Source organism: Lactuca sativa, chromosome 8 (genome assembly GCF_002870075.4).
Source record: "Lactuca sativa cultivar Salinas chromosome 8, Lsat_Salinas_v11, whole genome shotgun sequence".
Lineage (NCBI taxonomy): Eukaryota > Viridiplantae > Streptophyta > Magnoliopsida > Asterales > Asteraceae > Lactuca > Lactuca sativa.
In genome coordinates, this window is record NC_056630.2 from 63,122,367 (window position 1) to 63,143,385 (window position 21,019).

The following is a 21,019-nucleotide window of genomic DNA, read 5'->3' on the forward strand; positions in this document are numbered from 1 at the left end:
TGGGTTAACATAATCATTATCATTTTGAAAAACAGTTTTTACAAGTCCAAAAACAGATTGGGATAATGATTTTAATCCACTTCCAGCAAAAAAACACGAAAAGACTGCCCAGCACGCACCTACTCGCCGAGTGCATGATCCTACTCGACGAGTAGGATGAATTTGTACATGGACTCGGCGAGTCCAGTCGACAGTGAGCAGAATTTTCGATTTTCAAGCAGTTTTGCATCAAGTATACAGAAAACAATCCTAGGCTCTGATACCACTGATGGGTTTTGAGCATTCTAACACTTCCTAAGTGTACATGCAACCCTAATAACCTTGAATCTATGTTTTCTCTATATACATGCAAATTTCTTTTTCAAGGTTATTTCCTAACTAGCATGGCATGGGGAATAAATAAAATATAAAACTAGTAGAAATACATACCTTGATGTTGCTTGGATTCCTTCAAGACTTTGTAAGCCTAGCACCCCAAATGTTGTGCCTCAAATGCTTCACACAACACCAAAAAACTTGGAATAACTAGAGAGAATACTTCTACACTTCAAAATCGGCTATGCCCTCACAAGAATACTCTTAGTGCCGATTTTGCATGCTATAGGGTTTCTTTTATAGTGTGTCATAATTAGGAGTTACAAATGTAAACCCTAATTGTCATGACTCTTCATTTTTCATGACCCATGGGTTTGTAACTCCCATGGACTATCCATGGAGCTCCATATGGTTATAACCAAACCCAGAAAACATGGATCATTAATCCACCATAAAGGAATTGGTGATTGTCATAATCAACCCTGTATATTTAATTAGTCTCACTTTGATCACCAAATTAATACTAGATTAATACTTGATCAACACTAATTAAATAATAGTATTATTAATATATTAGAACTTATAATATATTAATAATCACAAGTGTACTTTCTCTCATTTTGTCTATCCAAGTATTGCAATGCCATGCAACCCAAATGGACCATGCCGGGACGGTTCAAGTACATACCAAATAAAGTTATGGACTTAGACACTATATCCAACAATATGTGATAGACATTCTGTGTTTTCTTATGTGATTTCATGTTTTGTATGAAGACCCCAAGGGAAGCCCGTGGCATTGGATGTAAGACCATGTGGGGTAGCCCATGCAGTCCTAGGAGAAGACCATGTGGGGTAGCCCATGGCATTAGATGTAAGGCCATGTGGGGGAGCCCATGGCAGTCCTAGGTAAAGACCATGTGGGGTAGCCCATGGCATTCTCTTAGGTTTCATGTATGCATGGATTACGTGATATGTGTGTAGCTTTTATAGCTAACAGGATATGTGATATGTGGTTTGTGTGTGTATGGTATGCTCTTGGAAACTCACTAAGCATTTCGAAAAGTACAATGAAATTGTAATAATTGTGAATTGGGAAAACAAATGGTTTGGAAATCTATGGATTCTGGGATTTGTTTGATTAATTAAAAATGAAAAAAAATCATGGTAAAATTGGGCCCTTACATATCAAATTAAATATGAAATTTTTGGGTCTTAATATTGGGACGTTACAAGTTGGTATCAAAGCCTTAGTTTGAGGGATTCGGACATACTCTCGGGTGTGTCTGAACTCAAACAGAGGATTTGGTAAAGTTTTCAAAAAGAAATGTATTTTTAAGAAAAGAGTTTTCTAAGACAAGAAAGGATGTGGTGCATGCACTCGACCGACATCAAGTAAGTTTCTCCCAAAATACCCATACATGTTATCTGATATGAGTTGAGTTATGTATATGTCAAACGTATGCTAGTTAGGGATAAGAATATGCTCGGTGTTTTCACTATAGAATGATTGGAGAGATACCTTGTATGCCTATTGTATGAGCTTGTGGACTTGCGTGCTAGTCCTGATTAGTCAGTGATAGATTGGCCTTTTATGTGATGCCTTGTAGCCTAGGAAGCATGGGATGCTGGTTTGGGTATAATTTGTATGCATACGACAGTTGGCAGTGAGAGTAAAGGTTCCTAGCCTGAGTTATGGGGTGTGAGTTTGAATGTTCTTTGGTTATTTTATTGATCGTAGAGCTACTACATGAATGTTGCTTGCTTTGTGCCTTGTGGGAATCTTAAGTAATGTGAGTTATTTGTTAAGTGAATATGTTAAGACACATGTAATAATGGTTGAATAATATCAAAGTGATGGATTTGACCCTATTGTGCAGCTCTTGTCTAAGTCTAACCATTGTAGGGATGAGTCTTTTACTCGAAGGATTATCTGAGCTTTGTTGCATGTGATTGTTTTCACAAAGTAGCTAAATGACATTATGATGATTTTTTCAGCAACTAATGGCAGTGTGAGGTCGGGAACCTAGGAAAGCCTAGGAAATGCTTCAGTGGGTTTTGTTGCTCTGTTTAGCTAGTGCTTGGAGTATTAGTTTGAGATGGTGACTTGGAGGATTTGGGATGATTCTTGAGGGAAGTATGGATAGGTGTGGAAGGTGGTATTGGGCCCGTACTACTGAAAGCACAAGATCCATACTCGAATCGGGGAGAGTCTTGGAGAATCTAGGAAGCCTATGGGATGAGGATTCTTGGGTATGTTTTGATCCTTTTCATGCTATTTTTTTCATTATGGTGTTGATCAATCAGGAAGGGGGTTTAGGTTCTAATTCTGGCTCAGGTGCAGGTACTAAGCCGATCGATAAGTGGATGCGGGAGTTCATCTCATCAGAGATTACCTATGATAATTTGGAATAGACTCCAGTGATCTTTGGTTTAGTCAAGGAAGATTTTTTAGAGCTCTTGGATGGTCGTCTCGGGGCCTTTTGGCCGAGGTTCTAGCAGGGAATTTAGGGGCTCATCTGGAGCCCAATGCTTGTGGATCCCTAGAATCCTTCAGGAAAGAGGATCCTATTGCTAGTTCTCTTCATTTAGGATCGGAGGTGGGTTATGCACCATGTTTTTAGGAGGGTCGATCCCCTGATTGGATTGCTGCAGAGGTTTCGCTAGCCTTAAGTGAGGAGTTACCTAAAATCATTGGGTGTGTCACTGATAGATTGGTCACCAAGTTTGAGGGTCAAACCTCAGTTGTTCAGACGGTTGACGGGATAGTCGGGGTAACCCACGAGTAGGAGACTGGTTTGGATAGGAAACTTGGGAAGAGGAAGAGGACTCATGGTCTGGCTTGGCAATCGGAGTAGTTGGCTGTTGCCATAGCGAGTGTTAGAGACCCGAGGAGCCGTGGAGGCTGCACGAAGGATGTAGGGTTAGATAAGGATGTTCGCAGCAGGTCTAAGTTCGGCAGGTGTGAACGGAAGGGCCACTTCTGCCAAGAATGCATACTGGAGGTAGAATTGTGCCATCGTTGTCATCAGCCGAGTCATATAATGTCAAATTGCCCACACTTAGTGGTTGGGGAAACTCAGGTGCCACCGCGAGTATCTCGGCAGGAAAAGGAGGTCAGGATTCCAGTATGTGCTTTTGTGGGCATGTTATCTTTGGTTTGGTTCTCTGCTATTTTCTGAGTCATATCATCAAGAATTGTTATATGTCATTTTGCATGACATGAATCAGTAGTGGATTGTATCTTGCTGAGAGGGCTTCAACGTGTTTGGTTGTTGTTCTAGGTCTTTTTCGGATCAATTCAAGGGTATTGATTGATGGGTCTATGGTCGGATTAACTTGTTAGTTCTCCAATGAAGTCAGGGTTCGGTCGTGTTAACATCTATTTTGGTATGATTAACAATTGTCCACAGAAGAACCTTTGGGTTCAATCACTATCGTTGCTAGGGAAGGAGCGGTAGCAAGAGGATAGTAGTGGCAGTCGCTTGAGTCATTGGATCTTTAGAAGTGTCATGGGATTTTTTTATAGCAAGGATTGTAGATGGTTAGAATTCAGTGATTCTTTGAGGATGGAAGTTAGGGTGAAGATTCTGCAGTTCAGAGCAAGGGTTATGGTTTTTAGTCTCCAGCATAAGAACTTAAGGATTTGGTGTGGTATCATGGTAATCATTTGGGGTTATCAAGATTTAGAGATCTCTAGGAGTATCTATCTGAATTTCAGGAGTTGGGCAATCATTAAGCTTGGATAGTAATGGAATGCTACTATTGGTAGGCTCATATCATATTCGGTTCATGTTATATGAAGATAATATGGGTTGGGAATCCATCAAGTTTCATGGGATAAGAGAGCTTCGACGAGTCCAAGTAGGCGAGTATCGATTACATATTTACAAGAGTTGGATCGGGTGTGAAACTAAGGTAAGTTTCGCATCCTAGTAAGGAGGAGAGACAACCCAAGTGGCCGCCAGGATTGAAGTTGTGTAAGTTGGAAGCTTAGGAAACTTCCAACAATTAGTCGGCCCTTCTTTGTTATGCATAATAGACTTGTGCATGGATCCAGGTCGAGGGTTATGTTAGAGTTTTGCTGCATGTTCTTGTATGATAAAGGCATTAGGGTTTGAAGCATGACCTGAACACCTGATTAGATGCAGGTTTCGGCTCAGGATGCGTAGGGTTGTGATGGTTTAGGTATGGTAAGATCATGGGTGGTAACCATGGTTGGTTAGAAGTGTTGTAAGACTGCGATGGGATCGTAGCATTCACTAGTTTGACGTAGACTATCGTTGGAGGTGGTCATGAGCATAAAGGGGGGATCAATTCGTGCGTTGGGCAAGACGGTCAGGTTGTCGAGGAGTATTTCCCTATTTTAGGTTAAGGACCATTTGGGTACGGGGTAGAGTTGGGCATGTGTAGCTCTAATATGGATGAGACCCGTGGAGGAGGCCCGCTCCGTGGTATATTTTGGGTTGGATCTGTAGGCAAGGCCCATGTGTATATGTCAATACAGGTGGGACCTGGTAGAGACCTTTGGGTCAAGGCATTGGATCTTGGGCTACATGATTGAGTGTGTGGTTAGCAAATGGCGTAGATGGATGTTTAGGCTGGGTAGCCTTGTCATTTGGACTCTTAGGAACCTGGTGTCTGGACCAAGTGCAAGACTGGTAGTCTTAGTGATGGTTTGGTAATCTCTATATCCCGGTTTAACAAGGGGTTGTTAATAATTAAAAGGTTTCAGGAGAAATGCAAGTGTAGATCCTTGGATCTTGGGTAAGTTATGTACCAAGTTAGTTCTTGGTGGGAACTCGCATTGGGAATCGCGGGTATTTGTGTTAAAGGTCTTCATTTCAGTGGGATATGCATTAAGGAATATGCATGCCAAGGGTATCAGTTGAAGGATTCAGGGTTAAAGGATGGGTTCAGATTCAAAGGTAGATCAGGCTCTTGTGATTGTGTTTTGGTTTGGTTCTACATGTGTGGGGGTCAGGAAAGTACGGGGTTTCGGAATTTTAGTAGCGATATATTAGTTCCGTGGTTCAAGGAAGCAATGTCTTATTCAACACTAGAAGGTTTATCTCCCATTTCTCGCGTTGTTCATTGTGTTCTTGGAAATGTTAGCATCAGGATGAGCTTTCCCTCGAAGGAATGTTGGTCCCTTTGATAAAGTGAAAGGTTATCGGCAACAACGTTTGATATGTTAATCAGTTTTCTAGTGGGAACCTCCGGTTATTAGAAGTTGGGTAGTCGGTTGGGGGATAAGTAGAATGGAATTAGCAATGGTTCAGTATAGGAGGTCTGTCAGGGAGTCAGACCATCTCGAGACTTCATATTTCAGGTTGAGTAGACGTGGATATTTTGCGTGGGATTATTTTAGGTTGAGAAATGATTCATTCATATTCGAGTTGGAGATCCCTGTTAGGGTTGGTTTCGGTTTCCTTAGGAAGGTTGTGGTATGCTCGGGGTTGTGGCCGTGTTGACCAGGTTATTTGGCGGGCCGGGGATGGTAAGGAATGATTTCAAGGACGAAATCAAATTTAAGTGGGGGAGAGTTGTAACGCTTTATTCTGAATAGTTTCCCTTTTCGAAGTGGTGATCAAGGATTGCGTATTAGCATACTTAGGACCCTTGAGGAATTGAGAGTTGGACTTATTTGGAAATGGATGATGTAATTTAGATGATTCGGGTGTTTGGTTGGTATTTTGGGGCCAAAGGGTATTTTGGTAATATGTCAGCTCGGGCTTTTATGGAAATTGGATTTTTGTTCGGGAAGTTGTAAGGCAAGTATGAGTTGATTAAAGCGTAGAGCCTCTAGTTACCTTTTCATGGATATAAGGATTATCGAAATCGGATTTATATTGAGGAAGTTATGGCCTTCGGAGTATATTGGGGTTTAAGGGAAATGCTAGTACACGCGGCGTACCTAGGGAGTACGTAGGGCATACTGGTGCGAGGATCGGCACGCGATGCGTACACTGGTGTACTCTTAGTGTACTAAGAGGATCTTATTGTGGATGTGAGACCTCATACGCTGGGCATACAAAGAGTTAGTGGAAACCCTAATTTAGGGTGTTGTACCATATATAAACACCTTAATTCTTTAGGGCTGACCTCTTTACTAGCCCCTAAAGCCCCCAAAACCCTAGAAATCATTCCTTAGCCTCCATTGTTGTGTTTTTGAGCTCATTGTGTGCATCTTGGTGCGTTTTGGTTCATATTCAAGAAGAAGGGGTTTGATGCAAAGTTTTGGATCAAGGAAGAGCTTGTGGATCCAGATTCTCTACTTCATTTCCAACTTGTTTGAGGTAAAAAGCTATGACCTTGCTCATTAGAAGCTTAGATCTAGTTTTTATGCATTTTGGATCATTTTCGGCGCGATGAATGAGATCTAGTGGTTTGTCACCACTCCAGGAGCTATGAGTTGCCACTCTTCTTGTTTCTGAGGTTTAAAGTCCATAAAGTTGGTGTTTCTGAGGTTCAATGTCCATTTAGTGAAAGTAAAGTGATATATCTTGAAGTTGGGTCTTTTTAGGGCATGCAAAGTCACCAAGTCAATGACTTTATGATTCTATACGTTTATTAGGGATTAGATTTGTGCTTTGGACTTCTCGTCTTAAGCATTAACTGCTTAAAGAGGGCTTTGGCTTAGTGGGTGAGTACGATGGGCGTACAAGTCTGTACGTACGGCGTACATGCCATTTAGTGTGTACACTTAGTGTACAGCTGAGTACGCCCCGCGTACTCAGCTGGATTGAATTTCGGTGTTCACGATTCGGTTTGGGCCCTCTTTTTTGCTTAGTTGTTTTGGGTCTTGTTGGGCTATCTGGTTTCAAGCTGATAATTATTTCGAGAAGGCCTACAATGGGATTTGGACCCAATTTGGAAAATTGGACCATGTTTAGACCTTGAGTGATTATTTGGTAATTGGGGCTTTTGGATTAGAGGTTTGGGCATAAGTCTTGGTCCAAACTAGGAGAAGGGGTAAAATGGTCATTTACCCTATTTATGGACTGATAGTGGTGGATTGGAATCCAATTATTAATCGGATGTTATTTGATATTGTAAGCTCGGGGATTTGTCGGACCAACAGCCAGGGATTCATCAGGGTGATTCGGCAGTGCGAAGTAAGTTTCCTCACTGGGTTTAGCGGTGTCGACCCTTGTTATTTATGGTGGGATGCTAGGAGTCTGCGTGACTCTTACATGTGATTTGTACTGCTATGTATATGGGGCGGGGCTCAATGTCGGGCAAGGCCTGATGTCTGTATCGTATGTTATTGTTTTATGAGCATTGTATGTGTTAGTATGATTATGTGATATATGTTTATGTGTGTAGTGGGCGTGCACCAATGTCAGGCGGGGCCTAAGAATAACATATTTGTATACTGAGCGGGGTTCGATGTCGGGCGAGGCCCGAAGCCGAGTGGGACTTGATACCAAACAGGAGCCCGGTATGTGATATGTTATGTTTGGTATGTGGTATCTTGGGGAACTCACTAAACTTTGTGCTTACGGTTTTTAGTTTATGTTTCAGGTTCTTCGATTTTCAAATAGAAGAGTTTGGGATGATTGTAGTGCACACACTACCTCGTTATGCATTTTCTTGATTTAATCTGATGTGAAATGTTGATTGATTCACTTGTTTTATTTGGATCTATATGATGATGTTTTTGGAATACTGGTTTTATCAATTTAAGAACGAAATTTTTGGGTCTTAGTATTGGGACTTTACATCTAATCAAAAGAATTGGGACTTAGCCCATAATCCAAACTACATAACTAATAAGAGCTATAAAACCTAACATAATCCAAACCCAAAAGTCTTCTAGTTCGATTCTGCTACTCCTCTTTCTTCTATGTTCTTCTCTTCGAATGCCTCTCTTTGGACGAAAATAATGCTTTATTTATAGGATTTGGGAACCAACTTAAATCGTGGCGGAATTTATTTGCCGCGGTGCGATTTGCTAATATCAACAATTATCTTCGAAATCTTCTATTTTTCTTGAATTATCTTTCCCTAACTCTCCAGAAATCCTTCTTAGTCTTTAATTTACAAAAATTGTTCCAAAAATATCCTCTTAAATCTTTCGTTTCAGCATATTGCCCTTTTAATCTGCAAAAAGACAATTTTATAACAATTAAGTACCAAATATCTATAAAAATGTGCAGAAAAGTATAAAATACATCCCTTAAAATATGTATAATTTACGACATATCAAAATACCCCACAATAGGCTTTTGTTTGTCCTCGAGCAAATACCTATTAATCAACCAATAGTTACTTAATATAACCCTTAATTTAAATACTCCATATATATTTAGTTTCAACACATGTATCTATGTCTAATCCTAATAACTTTCTCAACTTTAAATACTTATAATCTTCATAAATTCTTACTACTTAATATGAACAATACGCAATTTTGCATCCTTTGGAATATACCATGATTAAAGATTTCCAACATCAAGGTAGTTTTGTCAAGTTCCCACTTTTTAGATGCTATCCCTGAATAATGTTTCTTGTTGAGATAACACTTTTCATATTTTCTCCATATCATTTTATATAGTACCAAATTTATTAGCTTTAGCTCGTGACTTTCTATACAGGATTTTTGGAGATGTGTTATCGTTACTCTTAAAGGTCATTAAAAGAAATCCATGCCTTTCTATGGAAGACATGTATATAATTCTTTTTGTTTTTTACAAAAGTCAGTTAAAATTGTTTTGATTAAAATCTTAAAAAGTAGTTTTAATAAAAAAAAATTAAATAGTGATTTTAGTTTTTATAATTAATTAAAAAAATATTTTTTATTGAATTAAGCTTTCAAACAAACAAACAATATTGACCCTTGTGTTAATGTTATGTTTATGTTGTGTTTGGCGTACCACAGCTAACTTATTTTTCAAGTTTTTTTATGTTGTCATGTTTGGCAAGCTAAAAGGTAGTTTATAAGCTAGCTTTTTGAAAAGCTACTTAGACTAGTTTTTTAGATGTTTTTTTAAAATTTTCCAAATATACCCCTTAATTAATTATAGAAACACATACTCTTAAATGTTTTTTTATGTAATTTTATATATTTCAGCTAGTTTTACCAAACGTCATTTTTTATCAGTTAGTTTTTCAGCTATCAGCTAACTTTTTATTTAACAATTAACTTTTCAGCTATCAGCTAGCTTTTCAGTTAAGAGCTAGCTTTTCGGCTAATCCGTCAAACATAGCCTTAGTGACTCCCTTACAGGACATTCGCCATGTACATGATCTCCAAACACGGCTACATTACCGAATAATTGGTACATAGTGGCGGAGACAAGGTGCATATGTTATGATTCTCTTATATGGTATGGGCTGGGGATCATGTTTAACGTAAAGTACGACTTAATTAATGAGTCCATAACCAAGAATAGGGTAAACATACTTTTGGTAATTAGGTATCAATATACTATATAAGATTGAAGAATTGAGATCCTTTAGGGACGCAATTAGAGAAAGATGGTTCCTTATGGTAATTAGGCTAAACGGATAGCAGTTTTTGGATTTAAATTTAGAATGGTGAAATATGGGTCTTGGTGAAATAATTCATACGTGAGGATTACAGATTTATGGGCACAAAATATTAATCTAAACTTGCTAATTCAAAGTTTATTTTTCTCAAATGAAACGTCACTATGATCAATATTTATTAAAGAGATCTTCATAGTAATTAATTTTCCTGAATGCTAACTTTGAGATGGTCTTTAGGAGGAGCAAAAACTTTATGTAGATGATGAACCTGTTTTGAAAACACCACATCAGGTAGCAACCAAATATGATATATATATTTTTGAAACACATCATAATGACTCTTTGGATGTTTCTTATCTAATGTTGCCATCCATGACTCCACTCATCCAAAAGATGGGGCACTCCATGGATGCTTAGAGATTAGAAAAATTATGTATAATTTAAATACCAAGAAACAAGAAAATAGGTCTTAGTTTTCGATAATAAATCTGTAAAATAAATAATTAATGAATTATAATGCCGATTGACCGCAGTTCGTGTTTGATACAATTCTCTTAAATATATTTATCGTCAGTTCCCAAGGTATAACAATCGGAGCAGTATGTACTAGCAGATCTGACCACTTGCGTGAAAAGTTCGTCGGATCACAATATGTACTCTGTTTCAACACAATTCACATAATGCTTTTGTTATTATTGAACATAAACTTGGATGCTTTCTTCTTGACCGGTTATATCTATTACACTATAGTTCATGCTTTAATAGATTGATGCAATTTGAATTTTTTTTTTTTCATGTTTTGAATATGATTTATCATGACTATCGGATTTGTATTGAACCCTATAGAAAGTTTTTTAAATACGTGTTAGACGCTTGAATTATTAATAATTTAAGCAAGATACATATTTTTAAACTCCATATTAATAATATATTATTACTCACTAGACTTATTTGATTTAGAATCCAAGTAGACGTGTAACTCATGTTTATGTGATAAAATAAAAGATCAAATATTAATATAACTAGAAAATGTAATTAAGTTTTTTTAACAATAAATTTAATATATTCATAAACTACTCTTTAATTCCACATATATATTGAACCATCGACATGAAGGAATAAAGACAACACCTTATACCGTTAGATTAGAAACATTTTAGTAGGTAATTAATTGAACACATTTAGGTCTCATACAGTAGTGAGTTTTGGAGGAGGACTTTGATTATTTGCATAAAAAAATATAGACATGTTTCACAACTCCGCCTAAAAATTAGGTAAATCTCCAGAAAAGTCCTAATATTTTACTTTAATTTATGAAAAAATCTCAAACTAAAATTTGTTTGTGAAAAATATGAATTACCGGTAAAAATGACGATTTGACCTATTTTTTCCGGTTTACTGGTTTCATCACTTACATGGTTCCATTAAAGTCTCATTATTTTATCCTAATTTACAATAAGTCTCATAATAAAATTTAGTGATGCTTTGACCCTTTTCTCTTAGTAACATACATTTAACCGGTTTCTTTACTGATATGGACGTCTAGTCATTAAATGAGTCGATGAGATGGATATATTGAGTTATATAATGTTATGTTTACGATAAAACATGATATTCTAATATATTGTATATTTTTTGGAATATAAAATGCATCCAACGAAGACTGCAGTAATTACATAAACTAGCAACCACTTCGTTATTTTTTAAGTTTATAAGATATTTCAAATTGTCTATTTAATCTTAAGTAACCCGGTATATCCATCTCATCACACATCATGTAACGCATTCATATTCGGGCTATTCAATTTAGAGACAATAAGCGTACAAAAATGACTTTTTGATTGAAGATTATTTAGAATAAATCATCTTCCCTAAGTTATAGTATATGTCACAAGGGTTCCATACATATAAAGAGCACTGAAATCCAAGGTATAACAAAGAAGTTATGACATGTCGAAGTTCGCGACAAAACCGGCACGACGTTGTGTGACGTAAAAAGTGAGTTTACAATAAAGAACTATTTAGCCTTGGAGATCTAAACGAAAGTCATATTATACGTTAAACCGAGAGCATGCATAAAAAGAACGCCCAAATCTGACTTTGTATGAGGAAGTTATGATTTTTCTAAGATTTGACATAGTAGTATGCAACCCGGAATTCAAATTTCAGATCGACCGATTTTTAGCCAACACAACCTAAACGAGAATCGAAGATCTCGTTAATAGGAGCTCAACGATAAAAAGACATACGAAAACGGATGCCGGGTGACAAAGTTATGAATTTTTAACGAACTTTACCTGTCTAGGCCTGTTAAAATTTAACTTTAAAAATAAATTCAAAATTAGCCGACAAAGTCTAAATGAAATTTGTAGAGTATGTCTCCACCTACGCGTGGATGTAAAGAACGTCGAAAATTGAGCTCGTTTGCTAAAGTTATGAAATTTAGAAGTCGGGATGGGCTGTTATGAGGGTGAGTACGCCCCACGTAGTTAAAGCGTACGTCCCGGAGTCTCGAAATACCTGGACCTACTACGTGTAGCGTAACCTCGTAAGTACGCCTAGCGTAACCGAGGACTGGTTCCTATATAAAGGGTGTGAGGTTCTCCTTCATTCGTCACACCATAACCATTCTCTCTTTCTCTTTCTCTCTCTCTCTCTCTCTCTCTCTCTCTCTCTCTAACATCTCTCTAAAATCCTCCCAAAGCCCTAGTAACTTCTAAGTGCTATAGGAAAGCCCTGGAGCGCCAGAAGGCTCTGAGAAAAAGAGATTTTTGGCTAGGAAATTCTGCCCCTGCAGAACCCGGTTCCTAGCCAAACCTCCTGGTAGGTGAGTTATACTTACCCTACTTTAAGTATAGCTTAGATTTAAATTTTTTATCGTTATTATGAACTTATAAACAATATATATATATATATATATATATATATATATATATATATATATATATATTATAAAATATAATATATAAAGTGTTATTATAATATCTTTTAATTACTCGCGGTACGGGGAATCTGGTATAAAGGGTCGCATAAGGTTATTGGATTTCAGAAGTGCTATGATGCCAAAATGGTCCTGCTCTCTGGTGTTTCATGTCTAGCTCCTGTCTGTACATAGTGGTTGAAAAGTATTGAATAACACTTATAAAACAATATCGTTCGTAAATAGTTGCTACAAATATTATACTAAAATCCAGTGGTAATAATACTAGGTTTCGTCGAAGGAAACGATTGTTAGAAGCAAAGCGTTGTCCGAATTTTGAGCCATCACTTTAACAAGTGAGTGCATAATTATATTAATCTTACGCATAAATATGAAGTATTTAATATAAACTATGTGTTATGTGTGCATATTATTTGTGTTCTTGGTATCTATGCTGGATGAACGATTTATACATGTTTATTTGATTTAAACAGTATATGTATTTTTATACCTATAAAAATATTGGGTAAAGATGGGTAGATGAATGATGAGAGATGAAAGATGATATAGATGAGCATTAGCAGCTACGGATTTAGTGTCTAATAGATAAACCATGACAACTATGGACTTAGTGCCAAATAGGTCAACCCCGACAGCTATGGACTTAGTGTTTTACAAATGAACATTGGCAGCTATGGACTTAGTGTCTTACAAATGAACGTTGGCAGTTATGGATTTAGTGCCCTATAAATGGATATTGGCAGCTATGGACTTAGTGCCTAACAGATAAACTTAGCCGCTATGGACTAAGTGCCTGTTGGATGAACCATGACAATGATGGACTTCGTGTCTATTCCTTAGGACAATCCTTGAGAATGAATGAATGATGAATAGACAATTCTTAGGGTAGATCCTTAAGAATAAAGAAAATAATGGGGATGAGAAGTTGGGTTAATTGTTTGATGATTAAACATAATATTTATACTATTGTGGGTTGAAAACCTAATGTAACACCAGGTTTCCTAACCTGACTCACTCATTTTATTTATATCACAGGTGTCAATACGAAGCTACAATACACTGTGAGATTAAAGAAGATGTAAATCACTAGTGTAAATGAATGTAAGGTCTGTTTATGCTTATGTTTCTATATTGACGATGATATCCCGAAGTTTTAATATAAACAAAATGCATTTCTTTGGAAATAATTTGATAATATATTTATCATGTTTTTTAGGAACAAATTTTGCAATATTATTTTTTAAAATGAATACTCAGATTTTCAAATAAACATAAATAAAATTTTTAAAATGGCCGTGAATTTGAAGATATTATACATCAAGTCATTTCCCACCCTTTTTTCCAGGAAACACACATTTTACCGATTTCATTGTTGACTTTGATACATAGTCATAAATGAGTCGATGAGATAGATGTCAAATTTTACAGTTAGCGTGGCATTATATAACACATTGTATCCATCTTATCAGCTTATTTAATGACTAGATGTTCAAGTCAACAATGAAACTGGTAAAATATATGTTACATAGAGAAGATGGTCAAATCACTACTAAATTTTAATTTGAGACTTATTCGTAAATTAGGGTAAAATAATGGGACTTTAATGGAACCAAGTAATGAAACTGGTAAACCGAAAAAAACTGATCAAATTGTTATTTTTACCCATAATTCATGTTTTTTCGTAACAAATTTTTGTTTGGAACTTTTCCATAAATTAAAAAAAAAATATGAAGATTTTTCTTGAGATTTCCCTAAACATTATCAATAAATTTATGTCTTGAAGGTGGGGTTTTCTTTTTGTTTATTTTTTTTTAATAAAAGATTGAAAAAATAAATAAAAAATAATTTAAAAGACATATTAATCATTTCTGGCCGGGTGTTCACCAAAACTACAAAAACAACATGACAACCAAAAAGACCAAAATCACTAAAAGGATCTTAAACTAGACTACTGTTAATTTGGTATAAATCAAAAAAAAAAAAAAAAAAAAAAAAAAAAAAAAAAAAAGGACAAAAACTGTAGTTTTTTGATAACTACGTAGACCAATTTTGCTAAAAATATTTAATCAAATAGTTTTGTATACTATTTGATAGGGTTTGAATTCAGGTTTTTTGTGTTAATATCATTTTATTTTGTGTGAATGTCGATTTAATTTCATACCATATTGTGCTACAATCATTTTGATTTTGTCATATATTTAATACAAACATGACACAACTTTATGTTCAAAATACACGACACAACCATGAAACAAACATGAACTCAAAATTCAATTTCATTTTGCACCGAATATTTTTGTCATGTTGTGTTATATTTTGACACCCGTAGATGTAAAGTAGCAAAGTTGTTGTTCGTGTAAAGTTCAAGGACTAAAGGGCTCTATCGGAAAGGTCATGGATTAGAAGATAGAAGCACGTGGAGTGCATATCACATACATCTTGTCCCATATCGGTGGTTATACGTCTTGATTAGTTTAGTCTCTTCGTTTCACATACTGCGTGTGAGTGAGATAGTTTAGAGTTTGCACAAATTGTTGATTCAAATATTAGCGTGTGTAGTGAGATAGTTTAGTCTCATTTGTTGTTTTATTTAGAAATTAGAACTCTTTCATATTACCTTCACGAGTTGTGCGAACAAATTAAGTATTACCTTTAGTAATCTTATACTCTAGTCTCTAGATCGTATATATAGGTTGCACTTGTGTTTGTCCTCCATCTTTTAATTAGGGGGTGTTTGGATAGGAAAAAAATTGGCTGTTTATTGCTTATTGCTTAATCCCATCGCAATAAGCAAATTTAAGTGTTTGGATATGAGTTTTTAAAAATCAGCTTTTTGCGGTAGAAATAAGCAAAATAAGTTGATTTTAATAAACATGGGGGGAATGTTTATTGCTTATTGTTTGTTGCTTATTAGTCATTTTATTCATATAAGTTGTTTCGTTTGGCAAACACTTAAAATGCTTATTGCTTATTGCTTATTTCCACTGCAATAAGCTAATCCAAACACATTTTAAAAAAAATGTTTATTCTCACCGTAAAAAACAAATAAGCAATAAGCTAATAAGGTAAAAACTATTTATCCAAACAACCCGTTATATCAAATTAATCACCAATCATTTAAGGTGTTAACAATTTGGTGGATCATGAAGTTAAAAGATTTGTAAGGATAACATACAAATTCCTTTACGTTAGTCATGTAGTCTAGTTTAATAATTTATTAGCATAAACTTCGAAATTACATCTACATTTGGTTGCGTGAATGTGATTTGGAAAAGTCTTTTAATTAATAGTAATACAATACACGATATTGTGTTTAATGATATATTTCCAATAATTTATTTGCATAAACTTCGAAATTACATTTAAAATCATTTCTCAATATCTCTATTATAATAAAAGAGTCTTTTTGGCATGTGGCAATTTTTGGATGCATTCTTAATTAAAAAAAAAAAAAAAAAAAAAAAAAGTTAAATTACTTTTATACCCTCTACCCTTATTCAATGCATAATACTTCCGGTAACTTCAAATCGAGAAATTCGTGGCTCGATATCAAGATTTTTGGGTTGATTAGCAAAATTCAAGCAATTGATGAAGGTAATCGTTTCTATTGATGATTCTCAATTTTATACCATTTGAAAGTATCAATAATCACAACTCGCCTCTCATTCTTTCCCTTCTTTGCTATGTCTTTTTAGAAGCACATAGTCACCACATCAGCCGAAATTAAGTCGAGCAACTCCAGGTGAACTTCAATCTTTGTGAAAGATTCATTCTCTTCCCCATCTGGTGTTGTACATTTGTAGGGTTATGGGATTTCTTATGGGATTGTAAATACAACTCCAACACCATCGATTTCAAGACTATTTCATTACCGATTCATTACTCCCATTTTCGATCCATGCGTCATTAGTCTTATTTGGTAATTTTTTTTGTTTGGCCTAATTATCTGTATATATGTGGGTGTGTGTCTAACAATCCACTCACACAGCTATAAGTTATTTATTTAAAGGTATGTTTCTTTTGTTCTTATGTTTTTTTGGTGTGCAGGGTGATATGTCAAAAAATGGGGTTCTTTTTTCAAAATATAGACACAAAAATAGACATTTCCAGATATGGACATGCATTCCGCGGAGGTAGCTCCGCATAATCTACTGTAGCTCCGCGGAATGGATCTTGAGTTTTTTTTTCACATCGATTCTTCGGGGTTTATATTAATTCTCCAACTAATTATTTTCAAGTAAAGATTATAATAGTATGATAATCTTTTCTTAAAAATAATTAGTTGGGGGAATGAATCTAAACCCTGAAGAATCGATGTGAAAAAAAAAACACTAAAGATCCATTCCTCGGAGCTAGTCCTATCGAATCGGGCCGTCGTGTCGTGTTTTTGTCTGACACGACATGACAAGATTTTTTGTAACACGAACATGACACAACACGATGTTGTGTTTTTTATTCACTAACACGAAAACGAACCAGTTAAAAAACGACAACACGACACGACACGACAAAGATAATATTACATAACTAATATTTTGTTTAATTCATATTTAATCATATATAACACGATAAACACGAAAAACACGACAAACACATGCTCAAACGTGTCAAATTCGTGTGGATTTGTAAACACGAACACGACACGACATCGTATTTTTTATACTTGACATGAACACGATACGAAAACGAATTCGAATTTTGATTTCATCTCGATTTCGTTTCGTGTTGCGTATTTTTTTCGTGTCGTATCATAAATTGACACCCCTACTCGGAGCTACCTGCGTGTAATGAGTTCATTCCTCGGAGGTAGCTCCGCGGAATGGATCTTTAGTGTTTTTTTAATACATCGATTTATTTACGATTTTGCCATTCCGCGGAGCTACAACATTTTTCGCAACTTCATTTGTCTATTTTATTTACAATTAATGCGTGTCTATATCCGGAAAAGTCTATTTTTATATCTATTTTTTGAAAATACCCCCATTTTTTGACTATTGCAGCTATTTTTCGCAACTTCATTTGTCTATTTTATGTCTTTTTTTGTGGTGTGGGGTACTATATGAATCAAGATAGCATTTTTAAGTGAAACTTGATTGTATATATGAAGTTGCGGTTTGTAAATCTATTAATATAGATATCTATGCAAATTGAGTATCAGTTAGTGTTTTTCTTTTGATGTTTAGTAGGATGAGTATCTTCTTGCACGACATGTGTTTGATTATTTGCTTGTGTATTCATATGTGTATGCTACATATATGGATAAATTAGCAATCCACCAGATAAATATATAAATGGATAAGAAAAAGTAATACATCTCGATTAAAATAATTAGGTGCATGGGCGGTCCTATAATGGGGGCTGGGGGCAATTGCCCCCGCAACAAAAAAAAATCATTAAAAAATAGTTTTTTTTTTCAAAAAAAAATTATATTTTAACCCTTCAAAATTATATATTTTAACGCTTCAAAAAAAATTGCCCCCAATAAAAGAATTATAAAAAGATTTTCCCCCTCTTCCGAAAATATTTGGGTCCGCCCCTGATCAGGTGTATAGCTTATTTCCTTCTTTGATTCCATGCCATATTTCATCCAACTTGGTTAATTGTGCTAATCACATATCTAAATGGAATGATCATATTCTTTAATTGAAGAATTCCATTGCATCCACTTTCTGTTTATGCTTCTTGTAGAAACATCTTTTTATTCCATTTCCTATATGAAAATCGTATTCTTTGAATATTAATACATGAACCGTATCAGAAGCAGCTAAGAAGTTTGAATTTCAATTAGTAATATTAGATTTACGATATTATAGAAAAAAATTTGTATTTGATTCTTAGATTTTCTATTTGGTCGTATTTATATGATAAAATCAAATGACATACTTACAATTAATATTTATTTATTAGGCTTTGTATGTAGGTATGCAATAACAAATAAGTTTCTTTTAAGGAACATTGCTCAAAAGAATTTGAATAATTAATTTAAATTAACAATTATAAAGCTAGAGACAAATTATCCAAATTTTAAAAGAAAAACCTTAAATCTTTTTAATTTAATAAAAATTTTAAAATATATTATTGTAACCTAATGCATCATTCATTAATTCAATAACTAATATACGAGACAAGATAGAAACCTGTTTTATCCTAATTTCTTTACACAAACCTAAAATAAAATATACAAATATATTATGTACACGCCATGACACCGCTGACGCTTTTGCTCCGCCGGAAACAAAAACACAGAATCTCTGATCGATCTACTTTCCAAGAAACGAGCTCAACAACCACCATAAAACCTCCATCGCCACCGTCGAACCACTAAATGCAAGACCTGCCACCAGTCCCAACGCCACGCTCGGCCTGGTCTCCATTAAAAACCGCTGTAACATCGCTATCCCTTCATAAATATCCGAATGGTACCCACCGCTGTACGTATACTTCTTCTCCCACTCCATCCAATTATCCGGCAACCGATCACCACCACCACCACCGGATTCCATCTCCATCTCCGCCTTCAACTTCCGAATTCTCTCTCTTAATACAATCATGTTCTCGTCCACCGTCTTCCCATTGTACCCATCTTTCTTGAATGCCATTGTTATGATCAGGCGATTATGATGATTGATAACAGTCCCTTTGGATTGACGGAGTTTGCCGGAGAAATAAGCTCCGGGAAATGGTAGCGGGTTGAAGAAGGAAGAAGTCTGCATTTATGTTTATTTTGGTTAAAGTTTTGATGCAAGTTAGCCATGGATATGGCATGTATTTAAATTTGCGCTAAGGAGGAAGGATACCGTGTATGAAATGACACGTGGCAAATGGCGCGTTGTATGTGGGCCCCACTGTGGGGCGGTATGGGGAAGTTTGCGAGGCAATTGTGTAAAGAGAAAGGCAACTTGAAATTGAAGAAAAATCATTTATTGTCTACTTATATTTTAATAAATGTAATTGGATTGTTTTGGTAAAAAATGAACAAAATAACTTTATTGGTTATTTATAGTTTATAGTACAAGTTATCAATAATAAATTAATATTTTGACATCATCTGCGTTTTTTTTTTTTTTTTTTTTTTTTTTTTTTTTTTTTTTTTTTTTTTTTGTAGAAATCGACAAATCGTTATTCTTCCTGTTGTCGATTCTTGAATGAATATAAGAGACAATAAAGAGGCATAGCCAACCTATTGGTGTGTACAAAACATAAAAACTGAAAATGATTTCACAAGACTGATTTGTGTCTAATTTTTTTTTCAACTTTAATAACTATTTATTAGATATGATTAACACCGTTTGTTAAAAATAAATTATTCTTGGTGTCTTTAAGTTGGTTAATTTTCTTAAAACATTTAAAAGAAATTAAGGCTCTTTTTATATATTTTTTACAAATTCTTACATTTTTTAACAATTTTAAAAGTTTATTTTTTTATTTTTAAAATTTTTTCTACAATGGTTTTTAAACACGTTTTACAATAAGAATGTACAATAAATAGAAATACAAAGAACTAATAAAGACAAAAAAATAATAATAAGATCGAAAATAATACAACAAACGAGCGAAATAATACAGATCGAAACTTATAAAATGAGAAGTTATAAATTGATAATTCAAAAGTTTTATCAAAAGTGTAAAACAAATTAAAGAAAAATTGTAAACTAAATTGTAAAAGATCTAAAAGGGGGTTGTAAAAAGTTTTTAAAATGTTGTGATAAAAGCTTAAAAATGTTCTATAAAAAGTTGTAAAACAATTTACAAACGTAAAAAAAATATATATATATATATATATATATATATATATATATATATATATATATATATATATATATATATATATATATATATATATGTAAAATGTGTAATAATAGATATGAAAAAGTTTAAACAATTATAAACTTTTTTACAAAGTTGTAAAGAATATGAAAACGTTGTTCACAAAATTGTAATATTAAAAAAAAAAAAAAAAAAAAAAAAGTAAACCCATCTTAAAAAAAAAAATATATTTGTAATGAAAAAGTTTTAGGTTGAATTTGTGTTTAAAAAAAAACGTTAAAATAAAATCGTAACAAAATCTGAAAATTTACGTAAAAAGTATAAAAATATAAAATGACCTCCTACAACTACTATTACGGTAAATAAAACAAAAAATTTTCTTTAAATTATATTAATAAAATCGGTTTGGTGGCAACTTAAAAGCATCCAAAATATTTTATTTTCCAAAAAGAATATTAACCTGTTAGATAATGCATAATTATAACAAATATATATGTCAAA